This window comes from Gossypium hirsutum, chromosome D13, assembly GCF_007990345.1.
Source record: "Gossypium hirsutum isolate 1008001.06 chromosome D13, Gossypium_hirsutum_v2.1, whole genome shotgun sequence".
NCBI lineage: Eukaryota > Viridiplantae > Streptophyta > Magnoliopsida > Malvales > Malvaceae > Gossypium > Gossypium hirsutum.
The window spans coordinates 51,289,057-51,303,468 of record NC_053449.1 but is presented as its reverse complement, the minus strand read 5'-3'; the positions used below and the strand labels follow the sequence as shown (position 1 = coordinate 51,303,468).

At 37.8% G+C, this 14,412-nt stretch overlaps 1 long non-coding RNA gene across 7 annotated transcripts; it reads left to right on the top strand.

The window, feature by feature from the left end:
• The first annotated feature begins 7,243 nt into the window (after nucleotides 1-7,243).
• Nucleotides 7,244-10,488, top strand: LOC107920575 (uncharacterized). Of its 7 annotated transcripts, none has more exons than XR_005922981.1 (5): nucleotides 7,259-7,648; nucleotides 7,757-7,976; nucleotides 8,081-8,579; nucleotides 8,674-10,064; nucleotides 10,135-10,488. It is a non-coding gene; the product is annotated as an uncharacterized lncRNA (long non-coding RNA). The 7 variants fall into 7 exon arrangements; XR_005922979.1 differs by having other exon boundaries at nucleotides 8,081-9,530; nucleotides 9,625-10,064; XR_005922977.1 differs by having other exon boundaries at nucleotides 8,081-9,876; nucleotides 9,985-10,064.
• The last annotated feature ends 3,924 nt before the right edge of the window (nucleotides 10,489-14,412 follow it).

Here is a 14,412-nt window from a genome sequence, read left to right as displayed (position 1 = left end):
TACCATAGTGCAGGGCATAAAATATTAACATTTTCCATGAACTTCTCTTTTGAGTGTTCATATCCAACATTTGTCTATATGATACACATTCGGACATGGATACGAGTGTAACACGCCAAATATTTACCCCGTATTCAAAATCCATGCCCGGCACTTGCATTTAAGTCTGGGTCTGTGAAAGCTGACCTAATTGACTTGCATTGTCAAAAGAGATACAAGCATAAAGGGGAACAGGCCATTTGAAGGTTTGGAGATGTGAGTGGCGTTGACCTTTCAGTCTCGAGAAAACCAAGATTTGGCCGAAACAAGGCTTGGGTGAAAGAAGTAGGCTTGTAGAGAAAAGAAAGTTTTTTTAAAAACTTGTGTTTGGTTGTATGAAAAAGTGGAGGATGGAAGGAAAGAGTGGAAAAGTAAAAAAAAAAATAAGAAAAACAAATTTTGAATGTGCTTGGTTGACAGGAAAGTAAATAGAAGAAATCATCGTTTTCTATTTTAATGTAAAAAAATTGGGTAAATTACATATAAAAGCCTATTTTTTAAAAAATTTACAGAAATGGGCTCGGTAAATAATTATTTATCGGAATGGTCCTATTTTCCCGAAAGCGCGTCCACGTCAGCGCGTTGTCAAGTGATGAAGTAGGAAAACGCGTCCTTGAGGAAGCGTTTTGTTTACGTGGACAAAAATCGCTCCTTTAAGGGCGCGCTTTATGTCCAAGTAGGCAAAACGCGTAGGGTTTTGGGTTATGGGTTTAGGGTTTTGGGTTTTGGTGTTTTTAGGTTTAGGGTTTTAGAGAAAAAATTAAATAAATAAGGGATTAGGGTTTAAGGTTTGTCAATTAAATTAATTATAAAATTTTCAAAATTGGATTAGGTTTTGTGTTTATTGTTTTTTAAGAAAAGATCAATTAAATTAAGGTTTAAGGTTAGTTGAGTAATTTAATTAAATTTTTAAAAAAAATTAGATTAGGGTTTAGAGTTAAGGGTTTTTATGAAAAAATCAAATAAATTAAGGTTCAAGGTTACTTGAGTAAATTAATTATAAATTTTTTAAAAAATTAGATTAGGGTTTAGGGTTTAGGGTTTTAAGTAAAAACTTAAATAAATTAGGGTTTAGGGTTACTTAATTAAATTATTTGTTAATTTAAAGAAGCTCCCACGTGGATGCGCTATTGCTACAGTAGCTCCTGAAAAATAATTTCGAGTAGACGTTTCTAAGCAAATAGTGTCAAAAAAGCTTTAAGCAGGATGCTTTGTCAGCAATAATACTGAAAGAAGCTTCTACGTGGACACGCTTTTGCTACAGTAGCTCCTGAAAAAATAATTTCGAGTTGACGTTTTTGAGCAAATAGTGTCAAAAACGCTTTAAGTAGGATGCTTTGTCAGCAGAAGTACTAAAAGAAGCTCACGCGCTTTTGGTACAGTAGCTCCTGAAAAAATAATTTTAAGTTGACGTTTTTTAGCAAATAGTGTCAAAAACGCTTTAGAGAGGCTAAGAATGATAGTGTCAGCAGATAGTGTCAGTAGAAGTACTGAAAGAAGCTCTCACGTGGACGCGCTTTTGCTACAGTAGCGCATGTTTGGCCTGAGGCTATAAATGAGGCAAAATTTTTACTCAGATTGCATAAGTTACAGCAAATAAAAATTAGAGAGGCTAAGAATGATAGAAATTGAATATGAGTGAACGTATGAGTGCTGTTATTTACAATGATGGTGAGGTTTGCCATACCGAGAACGGTCTTATTTTTTTATCGGAGAATACAGTGCGATTGGTTTTTAACCAGAACATAGATTTGACAGAACTTCGTAAAAGAATTAGGCGTAAAATATTCAGAATGACGCCAATGAAAGTTCTGTCTATTACGTATCGATTTTGTTCTTCTGTTGATCCGGTGACATATGACTCGTTCGACATAAAATGTGCTCGTAGCTTGGAGGCAATGGTGCTGACTCATCTCGCTAGTGGAGCACCCTATATTGAGTTATATGTACAATTTACATCGCCAAATGATGCACCTACGACTGGTGTTCGAGATGTATATGCGACCCCTGTCCGACACTCGGTTGGTGGGTTACAAAACACGGAACCGTCCATGTTTGGTAGCAATATGGAATACACATCCCCTGCACGACACTCTGTCGGTGGATGGGACATGTACCTCGGTGGGTCGATGTTTGATGCTGGAAATACGTACTGGAGAATGACATCAACTTCTAGTGGTTGGCAATCTACATCCAATTGGGGACGTTGTGAAACGTCCAGAAGAAGGGATGATGTACTCTCTACGACGTCTACTGGTGAGGGGACCTCATACGTTGCAGATGATGGTGGGTTAGAAGATGACTCCGATGTGGATCCACCTCGAAAGCCTAGGCCCAATGGTGCAGAAGTTACATTATTTTCTAAATCGGAGCCTATTCCAACCGAACCTGAAGATGTTGAAGGGGGTTCAGATGAAGAAGAAGATCCACGATTCAGGGCATGCTCACCTCCAGCCCACATGCATAATGTCGATCTGTCTGCAGATGATGCGTTGGAGTTTCCAGATCTACCACACCGATTGCGTGATCGTACAAGTTCGGTACTAGATTTGGGTGAATTTGAAGTTGGTAATCAGTTTTCCAATAAGGATAGTTTTATTGGTGCTTTGAAAAAACATAGCATCAACAACGGTGTTAACTACCATGTCGTTAAGTCCAAAGTTGATAAGTTTGATACGAAGTGTGCAGTGTAAGACGGGTATATGTTCATGGAAAATTTACGCCTCGTTGAGGAAAAGTACAAGGTTGTGGGAGATAAAAAAGTACAAATGTCCATATACATGTGCTGCAGGTACAATATTTAGGGTTTCTGAATAATACTGTTATTATGTAATGTTGTATTATTTAATGTACTCCGTTTATAGGTATTTCACAAGATCATCCCAAGATGGATTCAGCTATGTTAGCTAGCTTGATACTACCCACGGTGAAGGCAGATCCCAAGACTTCAGTGCCGGTCTTAATTGCCAATATTCGTACCCAAATGGGGTACACGCCCTCTTATCGTAAGGCTTGGATAGCTAAGCAGAAGGCGTTGGAGAATATGCATAGTAGGTGGAATGCTTCATATAATGAAATATGGCAGTGGTGTCAAGTGCTAGAGAGATACGTCCCAGGTTGCATAACAGACCTTGAAACGGAACATGCATACTATAACGGCCGATTGCTAGTGGATGTCAAGTGTTCAAATGCCTGTTTTGGGCCTTTAAGCAATGCCGAGACGCATTTCCATACTACAAGCCATTGGTACAAATTGACGGTACCTTTATGTTTAGATCCGATGAGCTATGTCGACGAAGTGTACAAATTAGAAAACATGTACAACGTTTGGAGACACGTATTCCCACCGGTCCCAGATGACATAAGTGGCCGTCTGTATCGCTTGCTCCTTTTAAGCTGTTACCGGATAGAGAATTACGTCACAAACCAAAGGGTCGACCTTACTCGACTAGAATACGTAACAATATGGATATCCGAGAATAGCCAGCCAATAGAAGTTGTGCAGATGGTGTAGGAACCCAAGCTATACAAGCCGATCATGCCCAAATCGCAATAGTTGAACGTTATTGTAAAAAATTTTGTATTATTTATATTTTTTAAATCAAAAATTGGTACAAATATTCAGAATAGTATAAAATTTAAAAGAAAACCTATTTCATTAAAAATATTAAAGTAAATTACAATTACTTTATTCAAAATAATGTTTTATTTTATTAAATGAAATAATATATAAATATTCAACATATTGCCTTATTTAAAAGAATTTCTATTATATTAAAAATGTAAAAGTAAAGTTTTATTTTATTACATGAAATAATATATAAGAATTTTTATTTTATTACTGCAAATAATATCAAAATATTCAAAATGTTTGTACAAATATATTAAAATAAAAATCAATCTTCGTACCTTCCGGATTCAGTGCCACATGGCGACTGTCGACGATTACGCGCTGGATTCCTCATTTGTCCAACTTCCGGCAGGAGTTGTGGTTGCTCCGGCGGGGATTCTGGTTCCTTCGATAGGGGATCTGGTTGTTAGTGTTGGGACGATGAGCACCTTGATAGAATAGTGACTGTGGAGGTGTTTGCATCACCAACGGCAAAGCTATTTGAAACTCATACAGTGATGGGGATTGGTAAAAAGAAGAGCTCCCTGACGGCCTCTCTTGCAATCTCTCGTGCGACGCACCTAGCCTATACATCTGTGGTCCACTCGGCGTAATCGAAAATAGAGATGAACCGGGCCATGGACTCCAACCTGCCATAAGACTAGAAAAAGGAAACATATAAGGGTTATGATACATAAGAGGGCTAGGATATGCACCTAGCATCATCTGAAAAGGCTGTGCCGATGCTATTGCTGGGCCTAGTGATTGTATGGGTGCTGATGATGGGCCGGGTGATTTTCTGGGCCTCATTAATAAACTTGCGTCGTCGTCTCTTCTTCTTGGATTTAAAGGGCCACGTCATTCCCTTTGGACACGCAATTTTCGCTGCCTCTCATCTGCTGACAGTAAATACGGCTTGCCATGGATCCTAAACCGTGACATGTATTTCGGCACGCACGCTAACTCTGGAACGATGATCGATTCCCGAGTAGGTATATAATCATACGGGTCTTCCCACATTTGGATGTAGTATGACTAGAATCTCAGCCAATCCGTATGCAATTGCCGTAGGTCGATTTTGTGATAATCATCCAACACCTCAGGTGCCACGGGATCGGTTGTCGGAATCCAAATTGCCATAATACTCTGTTCGACTGGTGCATCTCCATGGTCGCATAGTTGACCAATGCAACTTTCACATGCCAAGCGTTTGGATTTTGGAAGTACTCATCTAGAATTACTGCCCGAATTGTTGGATTCTCATATGGAGTCCATTGAAACTATATGAATATGATGGAAATATTAGTTATATACATAATACATAATACTAAATACTGAATACTAAATACCAATCGACTAGCTCGTGATGGAAATATCTATTTTATTTAATACTTACTTGTGCTTCCGATTGTTGGTCTAATAGAAGTCGTATATCTTCAAGAGAGGTATGTAATCGAGCATAACTTGAAGAATAGTTCCACCTAATTAAATAAATTTTTAGCATACTATTATATTTTAAATCTACGTAATAATTGTAAAATCTAATATAAAATTTACCTCGTTATGAGTGGGAGTGTATAGGGGTGGTCCACTCGAGGACGTAAAAATAGAAAGCGAAACCGTGCCCATGACTGCAGTAGTGACAGGCAACCTCCGATTTTCACTTTATTCGGTCGCGTTGCCCTGCACATCTTCCGGTACAATGTGGCCAAAATGGAAAACACCTAACTAAATTCACCAGATGCTTTAAAATCAACGAGTTTCAGCAGCCATCTTAGATGTGCAAGGTTCCGTGACAAGTCCGGCATGAGATAACCTCCAATTATCTGAAGAATGCATGCCCAAGCATATCAGATTCTTTCTAGTTCAGTAAAATCATCATCTGACTCTGGGAATGTGTCTCGTAACTAGCCCATCTCGATCCGACCTTCGTTAATATTCTTCGGAATAGCGCCCAAAAGCTCGTAGCATACTGCTTCCCAATCACCAGATTGAATAGACCCGGTGACTGCGTACCCGTCCATCGACAATCCCAATTGCAAATTAACATCTTCCAAAGTGATAGTACACTCTCCACATGGAAGATGAAATGTGTGCGTCTCGGGTCTCCACCTCTCAATCAACGCACTGATGAGTTTTAGGTCCAACTTGCATCCCCGACCTACTGTCGCTATGTGCCAAAAACCCGCTTCCCGCAAGTAATTCTCTACCAACGGTGATGGTGGACCATGCATATTATGGATATAACATTGCAATATCCGATCTACAGACTTTTATAATAAATAATAAAATAATAATTTTTTAAAATTTCATAAATAAAAAATATCTTAAATAATATTTAAAACTTAATTTTAACACTTACCATTTCATTTGTTCGACAGATATGTGCTTGTCATCAAGACGAATTAATTCTCTAGCCATTGCTAACACGATTAAATTTTTACGATTTAAAAAAATTTTCAAAAAAATAAAATTTAAAACTTTTTTAAAAATAATTAAAAAATTAAAGCTTTTTTAAATAGGAATTTGAGATGAATTTGAGAGGAAATTTGGAGGAATTTGAGAGAATATTAGAGAGAAATTGAGAGAAAGGATTTAGTTGTGAAAAAAATGAAGGGGTTTTTATAGTTTTTTTTTACTGTTGGCGGGTCACCAACTGTCAAAAAAGTAGCCGTTGCTACTGTTCACGCGCGGGAAAAATGAGCTCCCAAGGGAGCGCTGACGTGGCAGGAAAACGCGTCCTTGAGGGCGTGCCTTTTGTCCACGTGGACAAAGCGCTTCCTTGAGGAAGCGTTTTTCTGCCACGTCTCCTGACATCGCGCTAAAGTGGACGCGCTTTCGGGAAATTGGGCCATTCCGATAATTAATTATTTACCGGATCCATTTCAGTAATTTTTTTAAAAAATTGGCTTTTATTAGTATTTTGCCCAAAAAAATTTTATCTTTTCAAATTAGAATGATGAGATAAGAGAAAATGAGAGAAATGTATGTTACTCTACGAGTGAGCCAAATTTCCCGTAGACCAAGCTTTTTTAAAAAGGTTACTATAGATTTAATTCAGCCAGTCAACAATAGTACTGAATGGAACTTTAGCAGAATCAGAGATTGAATCCATACATTTTTAGTAACCTGGCAATCCTTGAATAGATTTAAACCTTATGAAGCATTTAAGCACAAAGGGCATGAATCTTCTACCATTTGTTTTCTATGTCAAAGGGAAGATTTGGTGGGAACTATTTTAAGTCCACACTTTCAAATTAATATTTTTAATTTCGAGGTGGCCTAAATAGATGACCACAAATGAGAGTTTTGTTTCGCCCTTGCAAACACTTACCTAATGCTAAAGAATATGCACTCACAAACAAGAATAAGCCCTTTATTTTTATGGTCCCCAACAAATTTGAATCTCTACCTAAAAATCAAATTGGTATTACGGGTCAATCATATATCAATTTAGTTATGAAATTATTAAAATATCTTCTCATATAAAAATTAAGTTATATTCTCTCGTAAATTAAGTTGTATTTTTATGAGGTTTTTTTAGAGTAATATCGAGAGCTTTATTTCAAAGTTGAAAAAGTAAGTACAAAAGGAAGGCAAAGCAGGAAAGTCATTGCCCACCCCAGCTGGAACACACAAAATAAAGCATAAAAATATGCAGTAACTCTCGGCGGCTTGTGGGTAACTGAAAGGACATAAAGCACACCCACAGTCAAGCCAAAACACAAAAACACCAGCAGAGGAAAGAAAATATCTTGCTTTAAGATAGAGTCAGAGATCCAAAAAATGTAGCATCCAGTCCCTTAGATCCAAGGAATCAGACCCGAGAGGTCTCTAGCCAAAAATGCCTCTACCGCCGCTGGTAATTCCTCCATCCAAAACCTATCTTCTGGTAAAAAAATCCTCTCTTTTTCTATCATGTGGGCCACCATATTTGCTCGCCTATGGTGGAAGGACATGTGCTGAAAAAACACTCGCCTTCATCTTTGTCTCTTTAATGTAAGTTCCCATGTCTGAATAATTTGGTAGTACTTGATTTATTTTGACAATCATTGTCCGAGAATCACCTTCCATTTGAACATGGCTAAAACCCATTTCACGTGAAAGGTTCAAGGCCTGGAGACAAGCTATGGCTTCTGCGGTAAAGGGATCGGAGACGAATTTGCTGAGTACTGTTCCGCTGCCCATAACTGAGCCTCTGCTATTCCTAATGACAAAACCGGAATAGGAGTGGTGGAGGGTTACTTTAAACACAGCATCGAAGTTCATCTTAACAAAAGGTTCTTGAGGGGGCTTCCATATTGGAGTCATTGTTTTCACCTGTCAGGTATTTTATTTCTCAACTCCCTCATCTCCCTTATAATGCTGAAGATAATAGAGCATATATCTATGACTGGTTGTCTTTTTCCTTCCATTATGCACTTGTTTCAGGCTTGCCAGAGTGCCCAAGCCATGGCTGCAGCACTCTCACCAAAATCATGCCCTTGTTTTGAAAAACAACATTAAGCCAGGTGCGAAAATCCATATTTTCATTTAAAGTTGACCAATCAACACCGATTGATCGCCAAACATTTTTTACAAGGCCACACATTAGAAGGGTAAGCATAAAATTCTTCGGAGCCTTTCTACAGCTAGGACAAATGGGCGATGAATTTAATCTTCTGTTGTAGAGATTAGTTGCAGTAGGAATGTACTCATGTGTAAATCACCAAATGGCGATTCCAATTTTTGGAGGGAGATTTAGCTCTCAAATCTACTGTAAAATCTTTTATGATTGGTACTTATAGTGTCGTTGATGTTCGATTCGACAAGACAGCAGTAACCACTGCATACCGTATACATACTAGAGTTATCTGTACAGCACACCATTTTATCTTCAATTGTGTAAATTGAAAGAGGAATACAACTGATTGCATGAGCTTCCATCCAGGTAAGAAGACTCTTAAAAAGTTCCACTGTCCAAGTCTTTGCTGATTGATCAATAAGGTCTGATATTTTTTCAATACCATTTTTTGCGGTAGTAGCTTAAATTCCCCCTCCCCCCTATTTCACGTGAAAGGTTCAAGGCCTGGAGACAAGCTATGGCTTCTGCAGTAAAGGGATCGGAGACGAATTTGTTGAGTACTGTTCTGCTGCCCATAACCGAGCCTCTATTATTCCTAATGACAAAATGGAATAGGAGTGGTTGAGGGTTGCTTTAAACGCAGCATCGAAGTTCACCTTAACAAAAGGTTCTTGAGGGGGCTTCCATATTGGAGTCATTGTTTTCACCTGGGCAGGTATTTTATTTCTCAACTCCCTCATCTCCCTTATAATGCTGAAGATAATAGAGCATATATCTTGGACTGGTTGTCTTTTTCCTTCCATTATGCGCTTGTTTCAAGCTTGCCAGAGTGCCCAAGCCATGGTTGCAGCAATCTCACCAAAATCATGCCCTTGTTTTGAAAAACAACATTAAGCCAGGTGCGAAAATCCATATTTTCATTTAAAGTTGACCAGTCAACACCGATTGATCGCCAAACTTTTTTTACTGGGCCACACATCAGAAAGGTATGCATAAAATTCTCACGAGCCTTTCCACAGCTAGGACAAATAGGAGATGAATTTATTCTTCTGTTGTAGAGATTAGTTGCAGCAGGAATGTACTCATGTGTAAATCACCAAATGGCGATTCTGATTTTTGGGTGAGATTTAGCTCCCAAATCTGCTGTAAAATCTTGTATGATTGGTACTTATAGTGTCATTGATATTCGATTCGATAAGATAGCGGTAACTACTGCATACCGTATACAGACCAGAGTTATCTATACACCACACCATTTTATCTTCAATTGTGTCAATTGAAAGAGGAATACAACAGATTGCATGAGCTTCCATCCGGGTAAAAAGACTATTAATAAGTTCCACTTTCCAAGTCTTTGCTGATTGATCAATAAGGTCTTATACTTTTTCAATACCATTGTTTGCGGTAGTAGCTTGAATTCCCCCCTCCCCCCATTTCACGTGAAAGGTTCAAGGCCTAGAGACAAGCTATGGCTTCTGGTGTAAAGGAATCAGAGACGAATTTGTGGAGTACTGTTCCGCTGCCCATAACCGAGCCTCTACTATTCCTAATGACAAAACTGGAATAGGAGTGGTGGAGGGTTGCTTGAAACGCAGCATCGAAGTTCACCTTAACAAAAGGTTCTTGAGGGGGCTTCCATATTAGAGTCATTGTTTTCACCTGGGTAGGTATTTTATTTCTTAACTCCCTCATCTCCCTTATAATGCTGAAGATAATAGAGCATATATCTTGGACTGGTTGTCTTTTTCCTTCCATTATGCACTTGTTTCAGGCTTGCCAGAATGCCCAAGCCATGACTGCAGCAATCTCACCAAAATCATGCCCTTGTTTCGAAAAACAACATTAAGCCAGGTGCGAAAATCCATATTTTCATTTAAAGTTGACCAGTCAACATCAATTGATCGCCAAACATTTTTTGCAGGGCCACACATCAGAAGGGTATGCATAAAATTCTCAGGAGCTTTTCCACGGCTAGGACAAATGGGAGATGAATTTATTCTTCTATTGTAGAGATTAGCTGCAGTAGGAATGTACTCATGTGTAAATCACCAAATGGCGATTCTAATTTTTGGAGGGAGATTTAGCACCCAAATCTGCTTGTAAAATCTTGTATGATTGGTACTTATAGTGTCGTTGATGTTCGATTCGACAAGACAGCGGTAACCACTGCATACCGTATACATACCAGAGTTATCTGTACACCACACTGTAGAGGCCCAATTTAGCCTGGGCCCGAAACAAAACTAAAAAATAAAAAAATATATCAGTCTATGTACAACGGGCCCAAGTTACCTGAATCTGTTTGCGCCTTGCTGGTGGCCGGAGGGGAGGAAACCGAAGAGTTTTTCGGTCTTCCTTTGATCCTTGACAGTTTTTAGCTAGTTTTAGGGTAGATCGGAGTTACCCGCGGTTAAAACGATTAAAAAGGGGGTCGATTTAGCCGACGATGGCAACGGTGCCGGAACCCCACCGAAACCCCCTGGCCGGAGAGGGGAGATTGAGAGAGGCCCTCTGTTTTTTTGTTTTGAAAGGGGGAGAAGGATGTCTTTTTTAGCAAAACTGATTTATATGAAGCTATTAAATGGTGTCGTTTAGGGCTGGTTCTGATAGCCGTAAAACGACGTCGTTTCCCCTTAAGGATCCGTGCGTCGACCCGACCCGCAGGGTAGATCCGCGCGTTTTGACTATAGTGGTCTATTTGCGCGATTGGTCCCCCCAATTTCGTGGAGCGTTCAATGTGATTCTTTTCTGCTTTTGATTTTGGCCACAAACTTTTTACCTCTAGTTCAATTCGGTCCATAGACCATGCGCAGATGTCGTCCCTTGGAATGGCTCCGTTCGAGTAGCGTGGGAATATTTCCCTTCGGCCCCTGCATTTTTACGCGCGGCACAATGGGACCCTAACCTTTTGTTTTCTTTAAATTTTAGATCCTTAATTTTATTTCTTTCTCGATTTAGCCTTTTTTTGCCATTTTATTATTTTATTAACTAATTCGTTTTTTTATTTATTCATTTCTCACTATTATTATTGATAATATTATTCGCTTGTATATTTACATATTATATATATACATTATTTTATTCTATGTGTATTATTGTTTTTAGTTTCTTTTAAAATTTTAATATGTTATTACCTTTCTATAATATACTATTTTTGGTATTATTTAAATTTATTTTGTTCTTTATTTTTATGTAAATTTGGCATGTTTATATGCTTGCTTGATTTGTTTTATTTTTTTATCCTATAATATATACTTTTATTCACCTTCGATATATCACTATTATTTTTTATATGAAGATATTTTATATAGCATACTACTATTTTATACATATATATTATACTATTGATTTCGAATCATATTTTTTACCTATTATATATATCCACCTACAAGTACACATTTGTATAACTTGTATATATATACACACTTATATATCTTTTTATATTTTTATATTTTCATCCGTTTTCTTTATTCATTTATTTATTTACATTTTCGTGATTATTTTGAGAGAATGTTTTAATTTTATTTGCTTGTTATTTTATATGTAATCGATTTGTCCTTTTATTTATTTGGCTCGTATTACTTTTACACCATTGTATCCAATATTGTCTTATTACGTATATTAACACCCAGTTTCATTTCTACCATTTCATGCTAAATCTTTTTTTTTGATACATGAATTACGATTTTAACATAAACAAAACTTTGTATTTTGATATTCGAAAAGATCGTGCCCTAACTTACAGGGTTTTGATTTTCTCGACAAATCCAAATATGAATCTTTTTAAACAAGTTTTTACGATTTCGGAAATTAACAAAAGATCACGTTCTAACTTACGGAACATGGTCCTTTCTAAAATTGAGATAATCAAATATCCTTTTAACTTTCAAAATAAGGAAATATTTCGCGTTTGGAAATTCGAGAAAACGTGCCCTAACGTGTTGGGTTTCGATTACTCGTTTGGCCAAATAGTCGAATATCCTTTCAAAATTTTAAAACGAGGCAATGTGTTGCGTTTGGAAATTCGAGAGAACGTGCCCTAACGTGCTGGGTTTCGATTTCTCGTTCGACCAAATAGCCAAATATCCTCTTAAATCTAAATCCATCTTATTCGAGTTTTTTTAAGGATCTTATTTTTAAACTCTTCAAAGTTTTCAATCTTCAACATTAAGTCATTAACTAATAAACTAGGTACCAATTTTTGGGTGTTACGAGGGTGCTAATCCTTCCTCGTACGTAATCGACTCCCGAACCCGTTTTTCTGAATTTCGTGGACCAAGATCGTTGTTTTAATAAAATCAAATCGTTTATTAAAAACAACCACTTTTTAAGGTGATCCGATCACACCTTATCAAAAAAGATTGGTGGCGACTCCCACTTTCGTTTTCATTTTTCAAAACCCAAGTCGACCTCGTTTTATCAAAAATATGGTGTCAACACACACCATCTTATCTTCAATTGTGTAAATTGAAAGAGGAATACAACAGATTGCACGAGCGTCTATCCGGGTAAAAATACTCTTGATTAGTTTCACTTTCCAAGTCTTTGCTGATTGATCAATAAGGTCTGATACTTTTTCAATACCATTGTTTGCAGTAGTAGTTTGAATTCCCCCTCCTCCCCATTTCACGTGAATGGTTCAAGGCCCAGAGACAAGCTATGGCTTCTACTGTAAAGGGATCAGAGACGAATTTGTTGAGTACTATTCCGCTGCCCATAACCGAGCCTCTGCTATTCCAAATGACAAAACTGGAATAGCAGTGGTAGAGGGTTGCTTTAAACGCAGCATCGAAGTTCACCTTGACAAAAGGTTCTTGAGGGGGCTTCCATATTGGAGTAATTGTTTTCACCTAGGCAGGTATTTTATTTCTCAACTTCTTCATCTCCCTTATAATGCTGAAGATAATAGAGCATATATCTTGGACTGGTTGTCTTTTTCCTTCCATTATGCGCTTGTTTCAGGCTTGCCAGAGTGCCCAAGCCATGACTGTAGCAATCTCACCAAAATCATGCCCTTGTTTCGAAAAACAACATTAAGCCAGGTGCAAAAATCCATATTTTCATTTAAAGTTGACTAGTAAACATCAATTGATCGCCAAACATTTTTTGCAGGGCCACACATCAGAAGGGTATGCATAAAATTCTCTGGAGCTATTCCACGGCTAGGACAAATGGGAGATGAATTTATTCTTCTATTGTAGAGATTAGCTGCAGTAGGAATGTACTCATGTGTAAATAACCAAATGGCGATTCTAATTTTTGGAGGGAGATTTAGCTCCCAAATCTGCTGTAAAATCTTGTATGATTGGTACTTATAGTGTCGTTGATGTTCGATTCGACAAGACAGCAGTAACCACTGCATACCGTATACATACTAGATTTATCTGTACAGCACACCATTTTATCTTCAATTGTGTAAATTGAAAGAAGAATACAACAGATTGCATGAGCTTCCATCGGGGTAAAAAGACTCTTAATAAGTTCCACTTTCCAAGTCTTTGCTGATTGATCAATAAGGTCTGATATTTTTTCAATACTATTGTTTGCAGTAGTAGCTTGAATTCCCCCTCCCCCCATTTTACGTGAAAGGTTCAAGGCCTGGAGACAAGCCAATCGGAGACGAATTTGTTGAGTACTATTCCGCTGCCCATAATCGAGCCTCTACTATTCCTAATGAAAAAACCGGAATAGGAGTGGTAGAGGGTTTCTTTACACGCAACATCGAAGTTCACCTTAACAAAAGGTTCTTGATGGGGCTTCCATATTGGAGTCATTGTTTTCACCTGGGCAGGTATTTTATTTCTCAACTTTCTCATCTCCCTTATAATGCTGAAGATAATAGAGCATATATCTTGGACTGGTTGTCTTTTTCCTTCTATTATGCGCTTGTTTCAGGCTTGCCAGAGTGCTCAAGCCATGGTTGCAGCAATCTCACCACAATCATGCCCTTGTTTTGAAAAACAAAATTAAGCCACGTGCGAAAATCCATATTTTCATTTAAAGTTGACCAGTCAACACCGAGTGATTGCCAAAATTTTTTTTACAGGGCTACACATCAGAAGGGTATGCATAAAATTTTCAAAAGCCTTTCCACAGCTAGGACAAATGGGAGATGAATTTATTCTTCTGTTGTAGAGATTAACTGCAATAGGAATGTACTCATGTGTAAATCACCAAATGGCAATTCTGATTTTTTGAG